Here is a 13559-nt window from a genome sequence, read left to right on the forward strand (position 1 = left end):
TGAGCTCGGCGCAGCGTTTGGTCGTCATCCTTAGTGTTGTGTACTCGATTCGCGGATCTTCTGCAGGACCTGGTGTGTTAGCAAGCACTCTAGGATTGTGTCTGAAAGATTAATTGGCCAGAAGAACCCCAGGACTGTTTTTCTGTGTCCCAACGTTTTTCCCCGTTAGCTGCCCTGTTGACGTTTTGGGCAGAGGGTTAGGTGAGCATGCAAACGTTATTTGCTTGACATAAACCAACCTGTCAATGTTTCAGATCAGCGAGGATGGCGATTGGAAAATGGGAGAACTGAATTTTCCCATTGGCTTGTATTGGAACGTTATTTATGACGGAAGCATGTAACATCTATGAACATCTTGGACTAAGGACGAGTATTCTCGTCCTTTTTTCATATACTTGATTGAAGCTCAGCAGTTAAGTGGGTAAAAACACGAATTCTCCATGCCCAAACAGGAAGGTTTGGTGGGTATGTTTGATCTGCATGGCATAGCACTGCGACTCTTGTTATGCACGATCTCTTTTATTTTCAATTATTTTGTTTAAAAAAGAAATACCACTCCCTTCTTCCGTTCCCGTCCCCCTTTCCAGTCCGTGTCTAATCCAGTCTCTGAGTCCTGGCATGGCCCCTTCCTGTGAACCCGGAGTCCTCTTTTCTTGGTACTCCCGCACACCATCTCGTTTCTCACTGAAAGTATTACTCCAAATATAGTTTGTTTTACTCCTTATTCGCCGTTGCAGCAATATTAACAAAAACGCATCGTTGTGAACCCACCCACAAACCAAATCTCTTGTACAGATAACTCACTTTGTAATAATAGAACGTACCAAAAATCCAGTTCCTTTTGTGGCAATACAAAATGTACTTTTGGTGGCTAGTAACCCTAGAGCACACGCCTTTGGGAGCGTGCCCTTTACAGCAGGGACACCTATTCAGCCTCTGCTGAACACGGTAATGATTCTGGTGTGTTTCATCTCGTTAATTCTTGTAAAGGTTTAACTTAACCTACGTTTCAACATTATCCAATCCATTCAGAAGGAAATAGTCCAATCCTGGTTTTAACCTTGCTTTCTGAGAATTGTAGTCCTGGATGTATGAGGGATTCCAGTACTACAAGTCCCAGAGTGCAAAGTTAAAACGAAAACTGAACTAGTGTCTCGCGAATATAATGGATAATTTTGGCCTGTACGGTTTGACCAGTGCTGCATAACCAAGTGTCCATTGGCAGCTGAATTCTGCCATACTTAGAAACCTGAGCATCTGGTTGCACATATCAAGTGTTTGCTATAGACTCCGATTTAGGCTATTGCCTTTCTGTCAGGTGTAGCATCTCCAGGCAAATTATGAATGAAAGGGATCCTCTTGCACTTAAAGTAATGCCCCAGTGTTCAGCTTGATTCAAACAAGGTACATTACCTTCACGCCCCCTTCTTTTCATCACAGTACTAACACATGTAGGCTTTCTGCCTTCCCCAAAGAGATTCCAAAAAGACACTCCTTGCTTTCTGGTACGCCCACCCTCAAGTTCTGTATTTTGTTCCCTATCTTCATTCAGAGGCTCCTGGAAGATCTACTGGGCTTGTTTTTTTTTAAAAAAATTTGTTTTGTTTTTTTAGGGGGGGTCATGTGATCGGGTGCCTCTCCTACTGGCATGGAGTGGCACAACTTAGGAGGTCTCCTAGCTTCCGTACATGGAGGAGGCTAGTGGAGGTCAGAGGAAAGTGTGCTATGTGAGTAGTTCAACCAGGCCTCCAAATAAGTGTCGTACAAAGCCTTTTTATGGATAAAAACTGGCAAAGATGACACCTTTTTATCTTTTCATGTGTATAATTTATGCATCACTTGGGAGCAGAGAACCGGTGACTTTACAGAAACCCAAACATATCCTTTCATTCTTATCTGCATGGATAAAATTGCAATGCGTGGACCAGCACCTAAAAACAGACATTTATTCTCTGCTGTTTCTGAAAGGCGCACTGCACACATTTTTGGAAAGGTGGGTGCTGACGATCTCCCTCACTGCTTTCGTGTGGGACTCAAGTTTGGTTGCTGCCTGGAATATAGGCAAAGGAACATCTTTTCTTTCTTCCCAAGTTTCCCACAGCGTATCTAGGACGTCCTGAGGTTCCCTACCAAGGCATAAAATAAGCGGTGTCACAGCAATATGCTATGTAATGCTGTAGGCTTGCTACTTCAATTGCCACTTGTGGAGCACATCCTGCTATTCAAATTACCCTGTTCTATAAAAGCACAGCTCTCTGTGCATTCCACTCTTACCCTCAGGGCTCTCTCCGCACTCTTTTTCTCTGTTGCCTAGAATTTCAAAGGGGTTAATGGAGAGAGTGCAGCAATAATCTCCAATCTGAAAAAGTGCCAAAGGCCTGTGTGAGAGTGCTAGGCAAGACAAGTTCTTTCTTTCTTTAATGAACTACACATCAGAAGTCATCTGGATGATACTTGTATTAAGCTAACTATATCCTGTTTGACAAAGACCGATAAGTGTTAACTTAATTTTTTTTAAGAGACACTCCTGCAATTCAATGTCAAGACCGGAGGCTCGGATTATGCTTTCTCTCTTTACTTAAGACTCGAGAAGCATAGAAACAATTCTATGTCAAGACCGGAGGCTCTGATTATGCTTACTCTTCAACTTTACTGTTCAGCAGCAAAGAAATATTTCCAAAGAACATGAATACAAATTTGTAAAAAACTACAATAACCATGTTTTTTGAACATTTGTAGTTCATTTCTATTGGTCTCTAACTGACCACGTGACAAACTCTAAACCAATAAGACAGTCCTCAATGAACTAAATCTCTTGTCCTCTTTCCCTTCTTCCTCTTTCTTTGCTGCTCGGCAGCGAGTTAAGTACTTTCTTCTATATTCATTTTCGAAAGCTATTATATGTATGTTTATTTAATCTGGGTAACGCGTGGTGTTTACATTAACAGGCGGAACATTTCCGCGACGGAAAGGCGGCTCTGGGGAGCAGCGACCGCGACGGGGCTGGTGCTCCGGCGGCCGCAACGCCGGCGATCCGTCATAGAGGGCACTATTATAACGGAAGAGAGAGCGCGACGGGACCGCGTAGTTCCGGCGCTCTCCCCTCCGTTATAATTCGTGTGTGTGGAGTCAGTTCGGAACGACCATTGTGTGATCGCGGAGACTCTCGGATATATATTATTTGTAAGAGCAGCAACAACACGCATCGCTCGAGCGTAGCGTCCTGTTATCAGCTCTACAGCGCCCCTGCAGGCAATACTCTGTCACCGCACCAAAATCGGGCACAGTCCCAGGTAAAACCTGTAAATTTGAGATTTACTCATATATATTTGGATAAAATATACCCAAGGTCCTGGTATATATACTTATATATATATTTGATTATATATATATATTATAATTAGATATCATATCATATCCTTTTGCCCCAGGGCCTGGGAATCATGAGTTCCTCTAGTGATGAGGGGAAGGCTGGGGTCAGCCAAAAGAGGAATCATTCAGAAATGAATGTTGTCTTCCAGAAAGCCCTGGGGGCTTCTCTGGGACATAATCCGCAGCAGATAGCGCTGATGGAGGATTGGCTCAGACTATCCCAGGGCCTGGAGGCGGATAAGAGCATTAAGGCTCGAATGAAGACAAAAGGGGGCAGTAAATTGGCTCGCAGGGCGGATGAAGCCCATACCCCCCCGAGCACCCCACCCAAAAAGAAAGGTGGCAAAAGAAAAAGAAAGGGTAAGACGGTGACTCGCAGGGGACGAGTATCATCCTCAGATTCCTCAGAGGAGGGCGAGAATGACTGGGAGGAAGAATACCCCGATGAAGAGGAAGTGTTATCTATATCCTCCTCAGACGATGATCAGGAAGCGTTAAAGAAAAAGAAGAAAGAGGAGGAGGAGATAGCAGATGAAGGGGATTTCGATCCAGAAACCCTGATCCATCCCAGATCCTCAGAATGGGAACCTCCCAAGAGGATTTCAGCATATCTGAAGAAGCGCCTGAGAGCGCCATTAGCCAAAGAGGCGAGAAGCAAGATGAGGGCGGAATGCCCCAGACCTCTTCTCCCTGAGGGAGCGGCGGACACGCCGGTAATAGATGAAAAGATGATAACTTTTATGAGTAAGTTTACCAAAGATGTGAGGAAGGGCCTAGACAGATCCTGGCGTTCGTGTCAGGACAAGATGTTAGATATGACGGGGCCCCTCACAAAAATTCTCCAGATGGGAGAAGAAGCGAAGACGAAAGGAGAGCCAATTGACCCGGCAATCCTTATCGGATGGACACAGAGGGCGATATGCATGTTAGGAAACGCCAATCATGCTATTACGACAGAAAGGAGGAGATCGTTACTAGTGAAGATCGATCCAAAATTGAGTGAATTGGCCTCCTCAGAATCTGCCACTTCGGCAAAAGGGAAATTGTTTGGAGACTCCTTCATCAAGGAGCTCACCAAATTTGTAAACTCATACGCAGCTTTAGACAAAGCTCAAGCCTCCCTTAAAAGAGTATTCGGGAGACAGATTTTTGGACGGGCCAGCAGAGGGAGGGGTCGTTCGGCTGGCCGGTTCCAATACAATCGATCCTATCACGACAGATCACAATGGAGAGATTATGAGGAACGCAAACAAACACTGTTCTTCCCTTCGAGAGGTAGAGGAAGAGGCAGAAACTGGCGAGGTGAACGTCAGCAGAACAATCCAGGTGAGACCACCAATTCCAGGCGTGAATACCATAGAAGTGGGTGGGAGAACCGCCCAATTTTTACAGAATTGGTTGAACATATCAGGAGATACCTGGGTGATTCAAACTGCGCAGGGTTTTTATATAGATTTTCTAGACACACCCCAGCAGGAGAACCCACCAAAGGGAATAGTTTTGAACAGAGAAGACAAAATATCGTTAGAAAGAGAGTTGAGAGGTTTGGTAAACAAAAAAGCCATACGCCCAGTTTTAGATCATTCAAAGGGTTACATAAGCAATATGTTTCTAGTAAAAGGGAAACACAAGACAAGACCCATAATAAACCTGAGAGGTCTAAACAGTTACGTGGTATACAGACACTTCAAAATGGAGGGGATACACCTACTAAGGGATATTCTAATTCAGGGAGACTGGCTAGCCAGAATAGACTTGAAGGATGCATACCTGACTATTCCCATAGCAGAGGAACACTGCAGATTTCTGAGATTCATCTGGGGAGGAACGACATGGGAGTTTCGATGTCTCCCTTTCGGCCTGGCATCAGCCCCATGGTGTTTCACCAAGATGATGAAACCAGTAGTATCGCACCTCAGAGCTCAAGGGATACGACTCATAATTTATCTAGACGATATATGTCTGATGAGCCAAGAGAAAGAAACCCTGGTAGGACAAGTGCAATTAACAATAGAATTATTAGAGTCCCTGGGCTTCATTATAAATTGGGAGAAATCCAGCTTAATCCCAACACAGAAGATAGAATTCCTAGGGTTCATAGTGGACTCGGATCAGGGAACTCTCAGTTTACCCATTCACAAAGTGAACGAGATCAAGAAACAATTGAGACACACACTAGCAAAGGGCGAGATATCACTGAGGGACATAGCGAGATTGGTGGGACGCCTTGCGGCTTCGATTCAAGCAATCTTCCCGGGGCCATTACATTACAGGGCACTCCAGAGATTGAAGATATATCACCTCAGAAAGGGCGCTTCATACGAATCAAAAGTGAACATCTCACCAGAAGTGAGGGAAGAGTTGAAATGGTGGCTCATTCATATGGATGCATGGAACGGGAGAGCCATATTTGGTTCCTCCCCGGACCTGATCATAGAATCAGACGCCAGCAGATGGGGCTGGGGAGCCCGTTGCGGGAATCTATCGACAGGGGGCAGATGGTCGGATCAGGAGACGAAGCTCCATATAAACTGTCTAGAATTACTGGCAGGATCGTTTGCAGTCAAATGCTGGACACAAGAGAGAGTACAATGTTGTGTCCTTCTAAAGATGGACAATATCTCAGCAGTCAGATACATCAACAGACTGGGAGGGACAAAATCCAGAATTCTTGCGGAACTAGCGAAGGAATTTTGGGAACTTTGTCTGGAAAGAAGAGTTTCAGTAAGAGCAGAATATCTGCCGGGCCAACAGAATGTAGTGGCCGACTGGAATTCCAGATACCTCAGAGACTCCAGCGATTGGAAACTGGACGAGAGGGTGTTCCAGGAACTAATGTCCCGGTGGGGTCCATGCCAGATCGATCTTTTTGCATCGAGGTTGAACAGACAATTACCCCGATTTTTCAGCTGGAGACCAGACCCGGAAGCAGAGGCGATAGACGCTTTCCTGCAATTCTGGGGCCATCAGAGGACTTATGCATTTCCCCCGTTCTCCATGATAATGAGGACCCTTGCTCAGGTGAGATGTCAGAGGGCATCACTAATCCTAGTAACGCCAGATTGGAGAGGTCAAGTATGGTTTCCCAGTCTTCTGGAGATGTCTTATCAAAACCCACTGACCTTACCCAAGGGAGAATTAATAATACGAGATCCCAGAGGTCTCAGTCACCCTTTGGTGAGGTCAGGAGGAATCAACCTGGTAGCGTGGGCGATTTCAGGGGATCTTGGATTAGGCCAGGACTATCGAATGAGGCTGAGAACATTATCAACGAATCCTGGGCCCCCGGAACACACAAGGCTTATAGATCAGCATGGGCTAGATGGTGTAGCTGGTGTTTGGAGAGGAACATACATCCCGATGGAACGGATGTAGTACATGTAGCAAATTTTTTAGCTCAGATGGCAGCACAAGGTAAAGCTTATAGAACCATTAACACGGCCAGGTCTGCGATATCGGCTGGACATCCTAGAGTTGATGGTCTAGCGATTGGGGAACACCCATTAGTTTGTAGACTATTAAGAGGAGTAAAAATGATTAAACCTCCTAACGAAAAATATAGTGAATTATGGGATGTTGATAAGGTCCTGAGACTATTTTTGACATGGCCAGATAATCAAGATTTGACACGTAAAGCAATTTCAGGTAAATTAGCTATGATTTTATGTCTGCTAGCATGTAAAAGATCGTCTGATATCAGAGCACTGGAGATTAATAGGCAGAGTATGTCCCCCAATGGAGTGACTTTCCTCATTTCGAAGAGGACTAAGACAGATTTGAAATCTGTTTCATATGAAGCTTTTCCAAATCAACCGAAATTATGTCCAGTTAGATGCATAAAGGCATACGAAGATATGACGAGGGAAATAAGACCTCAGGGGGTAACTCAACTATTAATAGCGATTTGTAAACCTTTTAAAGCGGTTAGACCGGCGACCATAGCCAGATGGCTTAGGTGGGTGATGGCAGAAGCAGGCATAAATATTGAGAAATATGGCGCTCATTCAGTCAGAGGAGCGATAGCTACTAAGGCATATAACATAGGGGCTAGAGTAGAAGACATCATGAAATCGGCGGATTGGTCGAATGAATCGATTTTTAAGACTTTCTATTTTAAACCTTTAGAAAGTGCAACATCGTTAGTGGTAAGTAAGCTTTGAACAAGCATAATCAGAGCCTCCGGTCTTGACATAGAATTCAGATTTTCCACACATTCGTTACAGAAAGTCATAATTCTATTAAAGACACGGAGGCGAAGGATTATCCCACCCTATCAATCGTAAGAATGAGATGTTTACATAACATGTTTTCTGATATTATTATGCAAAATCGTTTAAGAAGTATAATGAATATGATGATGTTGCTAATGTCCAATGTTTATACAAGTTATTACTAGATGTGGTATTATACGATTGACCCACCCTGTACTCGATTTATAGTCACTGTTATAAATTATGTTTTTCTCTAGGGACGATGTCAGATGGCAAACAAATAGGAAATTGAGAGAAGAGAATATCAAAGATGTACAGAACTCATCCTCGCAGAATCAAAGAAAGAGGAAGAAGGGAAAGAGGACAAGAGATTTAGTTCATTGAGGACTGTCTTATTGGTTTAGAGTTTGTCACGTGGTCAGTTAGAGACCAATAGAAATGAACTACAAATGTTCAAAAAACATGGTTATTGTAGTTTTTTACAAATTTGTATTCATGTTCTTTGGAAATATTTCTTTGCTGCTGAACAGTAAAGTTGAAGAGTAAGCATAATCCTTCGCCTCCGTGTCTTTAATAGAATTATGACTTTCTGTAACGAATGTGTGGAAAATCTGAATTACACCTCGTAAAAAAATTGCACATTAAAAACGACATTTCCCAGATATAGTATTTTTTGTGTAGTCCATTTTTGATATCTCCAAACCACGTGACATTTTTAGCCAATCTCGTCACACTATGTCCCTTATACATTCCTCTGTCCTTCCTTTCTTTGCTGCTCGGGCAGCTAGTTAAGTGATTACATTTTATTACTGGTGTTTCGATGAATCAGAAAGCGCTGAGAGGTCTAATGTATATGTTTTAGCGCAAGCAGTGTGTATGGGCTTGGCGGGGCATATCCGTAGATAGTAGGAGTGTTAGGGGATCAGGAAGGAACATCGCGACGGGTTTACAGCTCCGGCGAGCGAGCGCAAAGTTCCCTGTGATTGAGAGGGAGCAGTGTTGTCACAGAAGTGTTCCTGAGCATAAATCAATATAAATACCTAGGTCGTTATCTTTCACTTATCTCCTACAGCGCATGGAGAGAGGTCTGCTCACAGGATGACACAGAGGCTCGGCAGAGCTAATGCAGAGCGCCACCTGATGGCCAATTAAGTTACTCACAAAAGCAGGTTGGGAGAAACGATTTGCTTAAATTCTGGCAAAGAAGGCAGCAACTTGAGCACACATTACGGGCACATACCCAAGATAAATTGTCACAGGAAAATAACCCAGGCCCACAGAAGCTGCAGATGTGAGATAGGTGCATGCCCAAGATCCTGCAATAACCCACCAGCATAAGGAAAAATGCACAGCTCCAGCGAGGAATTTGAGGAACCCCATACTAGCAGGCAGTGGACATCGTCCAACAAGGGCCAAGCTGTACAGTGTGTACTGGGAGCAGGTTTGGGGGGAATGTCCCATGGTAGGAGCTTGGTGGGGAGAAAAGAGCAAGGTCATGGGTGAGGAGAAGCAAAGGATACACAGAGGATGAGACCTATTCAGAGGACGTAGAAAAGGAGGAATGGGACGAGACGTCAGAGGAAAGATCAGAAGAGCGTAATACATCCTCCCCGAGCCATCCTGACAAGCGTAAAGCTGCCAAGAAAAGGAAAAGACAGAGAGAGGAGGAGGAGGAGATGTGTGAGGTATTCGACGCAGACTTTCTTATACATCCCATGTCGGCTGAGTGGGAGCCCCCGTCAAGATTGCCATTTACATAAGGAAGAGATTCTGTAGCACCAGGTCTAAAGAAGCCAGGAGCAAACTACGGGCAGAATGCCACAGGCCCCAAGTGCCAGAGAGCATGGCAGAAATGCCTGAAATTGATGAGAAGATGCTATCATTCATGGGTCGCTACGGCAGGGACATCAAGAAAGGGATAGATAGATCCCAGAGATTGTGCCAGGATAAAGACCTAGGCCCATTAACAAATATTTGGCAGATGGCAGAAGAGGCAAGACGGCCAGAACAAAAAGTAGACCTGGAAATACTAGCGGGCTGGGCGCAGAGAGCAATATGCCTGCTGGGCAATGCTAACAACGCATTGACAACTGAACCATGGAGGTGCACCCTCGTCAAGATATACCCAAAGAGTGAACTAGCTACTGCACAATAAACATCCAGCAGTAGAGGGAACCTGTTCGGGGATGTGTTTATTAAGGAAATGGCGAAGTTTGCAAATACTTACACATTCATAGATAAGGCACAAGCATCACTGAAGAGTCTTTGGCCATAAGGTTTTCCGAATGGCTGGCAGAGGAAGGGGCCACTCGGCCAGCCGGTTCTCCTCGTACAGGCCCATCTTCAATACCAGAAATGACTGGAGAAATCAAGAAGAGTGCCGACCCAATCCCTTCTTCCAGTCGAGAGGAAGAGGTAGAGGCGGAGGCTGGAGAGGCAACAACAGAGGCCAACAAGCAAACACAGGTGAGACTGAGCATAGACTTACACGAACACTTAGCGGTAGCAGGGAACCCATCGGTAGGGGGGAGAACAGCATGGTTTTTAGAACGGTGGAGAGAGTTATCAGGAGATGCATGGGTCGAAGAAACAGTACATGGTTTCCACCTGGAATTCTGTCAAGAACCAGTACAATGTCCGAGGTCTATTAGGTTCACCCTAGAAGACGAACAGTTATTAGGCAAAGAAATGTTAGAGCTAGAAGAGAAAGGCACCGTTGCTCTGGTGACCGGCTGCTCGAACGGTTTTGTGAGCAGTATGTTCTTGGTCAAGGGCAAAAAGAAGCAGAGACCAGTGATAAACTTGAGAAGGTTGAACAAATTCATAGTATACAGGCATTTCAAGATGGAGGGCATCCATCGGAAGACTGGTTAGTCAGGATAGACCTCAAGGATGCATATCTGACAATCCCAGTAGCAAAGGAAGATTGGCGATTCCTACAGTTTTGGTGGGGAGACCAGAAGTGGGAATCCAGATGCCTACCATTTGGTCTAGCATAAGCACCTTGTGCCTTTACAAAGTTAATGCGGACAGTAGTGGGTCACCTCAGGGAACAAGGCATCAGACTAATGTTATATTTAACCATTTTTGTCTGATGGGATAGGACAAGAAGAGACTGGTAGAACAATCAGAAAAGACAATCCAACTATTACAAGAGCTGGGCTTCTTAATAAATTGGGAGAAATCCGTGTTAGCACCGGTACAGACAATACAGTTCCTAGGCTTCGTAGTAGACACGAAGACAGCAATGCTCAGTCTACCGATAGACAAAGTGAAAGCGATCAAGAAAGAGATCAGCTCAATAATAGCGAAAGAAGAGTTATCGCTCAGGGAGCTAGCCAGACTAGTGGGAAGACTAACATCATCCATTCAGGCGATGATCCTGGGACATTGCGTTACAGAGCTATTAAACGCCTGAAGATCCAACACCTGAGAAAAGGGTTACTATATGAACAGAGGGTGTCGATTTTCCCCCTCCCCCCCGCGCGGCGAGGACGGGACTATGGTAGTGGTTCAGACACATGGAGGCCTGGAACGGGAGAGCGATATTTGACTCCTCCCCGGACCTCATCATAGAATCTGATGCCAGTCGCTGGGCTGGGGGGCCTGTTGCAGAGAGATGACAGGTTCCATGTGATAAAATCGCGGCAAAAAATGCTGCGGTTACAAAATATTGCAGCAAAAATGCCGTGGTTTTTGCGCCACAATGCATGTAAAGGATGCGGGGGACAAATAGGATGAGGATTCAACGAGGGAACCCTCCCGTCCCCTGTGCCATGGCCCAAGTTCCTCCCCCGCACCTAAAATCAACTTCAAACATTTTTTTGAATGAGTTTATAATTGCCATTGATTTTGAGGTGTGCATCAATAATCAACCCTTTTGTCAAGGATGCGGGGGACACCCCCGCAACCCCTGGACCCATTATACCATTTAAGGGGAGCGGGGACACCCCTGAAAACCCGCTCCCCTTAAATGGTATAATGGGGCACACTTTTACCGAGTCAAACCACGGCATTTTTACTGCGATTTATTTATTTTTTGCTGCAACATTTTTGCCGCAATTTTATTACCCGATACCAGATGACAGCGGTGGCAGGTGGTCAGGGAAGGAGCTGGAACTCCACATGGATTGTCAGGAGTTACTGGCGGGGTCCTTTGCAGAGAGATGCTGGACCCAGGACAAGGTGAACTGTTGCGTACTACTAAAGATGGATGTCTCTGCAGTATGGTACATAACAGGCTAGGTGGGACGAGGTCCAGGATGCTAGCAAAGCTAGCAAATGATTTCTGGTACATGTGCCTGGAGAACAAGATCAACATCAGAGCAGAGCATCTCCCAGGTCTGCAGAACAAAGTGGTAGATTGGAATTTGAGACACCTGAGAGTTGCCACTGTCTGGCAACTTGACAGGACAATATTTGCGTCCTTAATGGAAATGAGAGGTCCATGCAGGACAGATCTGTTTGCATCCAGGCTGAACACTCGGATGAAGCAATTCTTCAGCTGGAGGCCTGATACAGCAGCAAAGGCAACAGACGCAATTCCTGCAAGCGTGGGGGCCGAACAAGGAATATGTGTTTCGCCTCTCTTCCCCCGCATCCCCCCATTTGCAATGATTCCGAGAACGGTAGCACAGGTCAGGAGACAGAAGGTGACAGTAATTTTAGTAACACCAGGCTGGAGGAGTCAGGTATGGTTCCCGGACCTTCTCGAACTGTCAGTCGACAAACTGCTGATGTTACCACAGTTCAGGGAACTGATTCAGAATCCAGTGGGGGAGAATCACCCACTGAACCAGGAAGGCGAATTGAGACTGATCACGTGAGCGATTCCGAGACAACCTGACTGTTTTGCTTTTACTTGACCACGTGAGGAGAACCCTTATACTTAACGTTTTCCTCGGCCCCTGGCAAAACAAGTTATTGGACTGAGAAATCACACTTAGACTAATCGTTATAATAAAAATGAAAATGGCTCGTTAGAGGCCCTTTATTCACTCAATATATATGAACTCAGCATACATAAGCAAACATATAATCGGATATATAAAAACATATAGAAAAATGGTATCACCGTTAGCAAGGAAGCTGAAGACACCATCATCTTGGCCGCAATGACACTGCTTAGTCACAGAGCAGGTAGGCGAACAGATCACTCGTACTAACGGGGCCTGAGGCGGAGCGTCTTCCCTCTCAAAGACTGCATCACCCGGGGTTCCAAGTTTTGCCTTCCACAGAATACCCTCTTCTCTTTATGAGGGCATGACCCTACCCTTCTCAGTTGTGACTACCCTCGGCCGAAGAGCAGATCACAAGTGGAAGGGGCAGGGAGTGGAAAAAAAACGGTCAGGAGTGGAACAACTCAGCGCCCCCTCCTTGCATTCATTCCCAGAACCCCTTATCAACCCCATAACTATTCTCCACAGTTCGTCCACTCAGCAACAATATTTATGTAGTTATGTGACCTTGCTCTGCTTTGGCTACTGAAATACTCGTTTATTTTACCAGGCCTGCAGAGGCGCAGGCTTTTATTATAGTGATGGGAGAGGAGTGTCCAAAATGGCTGCGCACCGACGCCATGTTGTTTCAGCTCATATTACGCATAAGCAGTACTCTGGCAGACGCCAGTACATTCGGGAGAAGTTGAAAAATCCATTGAGGAAGCGTAGGAACCAGGTGTCTTCATATTGGGAAAATCTTCCTCAGGACCAGCCCTTGAGAGCAAAAATTACCCAATTCAGCCCAAAATACAGGTTCTATTGTGCCGAGCAGTGAACTCATGCTAGTGACAAATGACACCTTCAAAAAGTTTTAGCATTTATTCTAAACAGTGAATTTCAGCAACATTTTGGGATTCAAGTTAGAGAAGATTACAAAACACAAACTTGGAGAAATACAAAATATAGAGAAACATAGAACTTAGAGAAACATAGAGAAACGCAGTCTTACGCCCCTTCAATCAGCACTGGGAGACCC

At 45.2% G+C, this 13559-nt stretch overlaps 1 long non-coding RNA gene across 1 annotated transcript; it reads left to right on the forward strand.

The window, feature by feature from the left end:
• The first annotated feature begins 29 nt into the window (after positions 1-29).
• LOC138497469 (uncharacterized) lies at positions 30-8135 on the forward strand. Its single transcript, XR_011278588.1, has 2 exons — positions 30-201; positions 7841-8135. It is a non-coding gene; the product is annotated as an uncharacterized lncRNA (long non-coding RNA).
• Positions 8136-13559: the final 5424 nt, after the last annotated feature.

Source organism: Ambystoma mexicanum, chromosome 5q, assembly GCF_040938575.1.
Source record: "Ambystoma mexicanum isolate Mex_15411 chromosome 5q, UKY_AmexF1_1, whole genome shotgun sequence".
In the NCBI taxonomy this organism is placed as follows: domain Eukaryota; kingdom Metazoa; phylum Chordata; class Amphibia; order Caudata; family Ambystomatidae; genus Ambystoma; species Ambystoma mexicanum.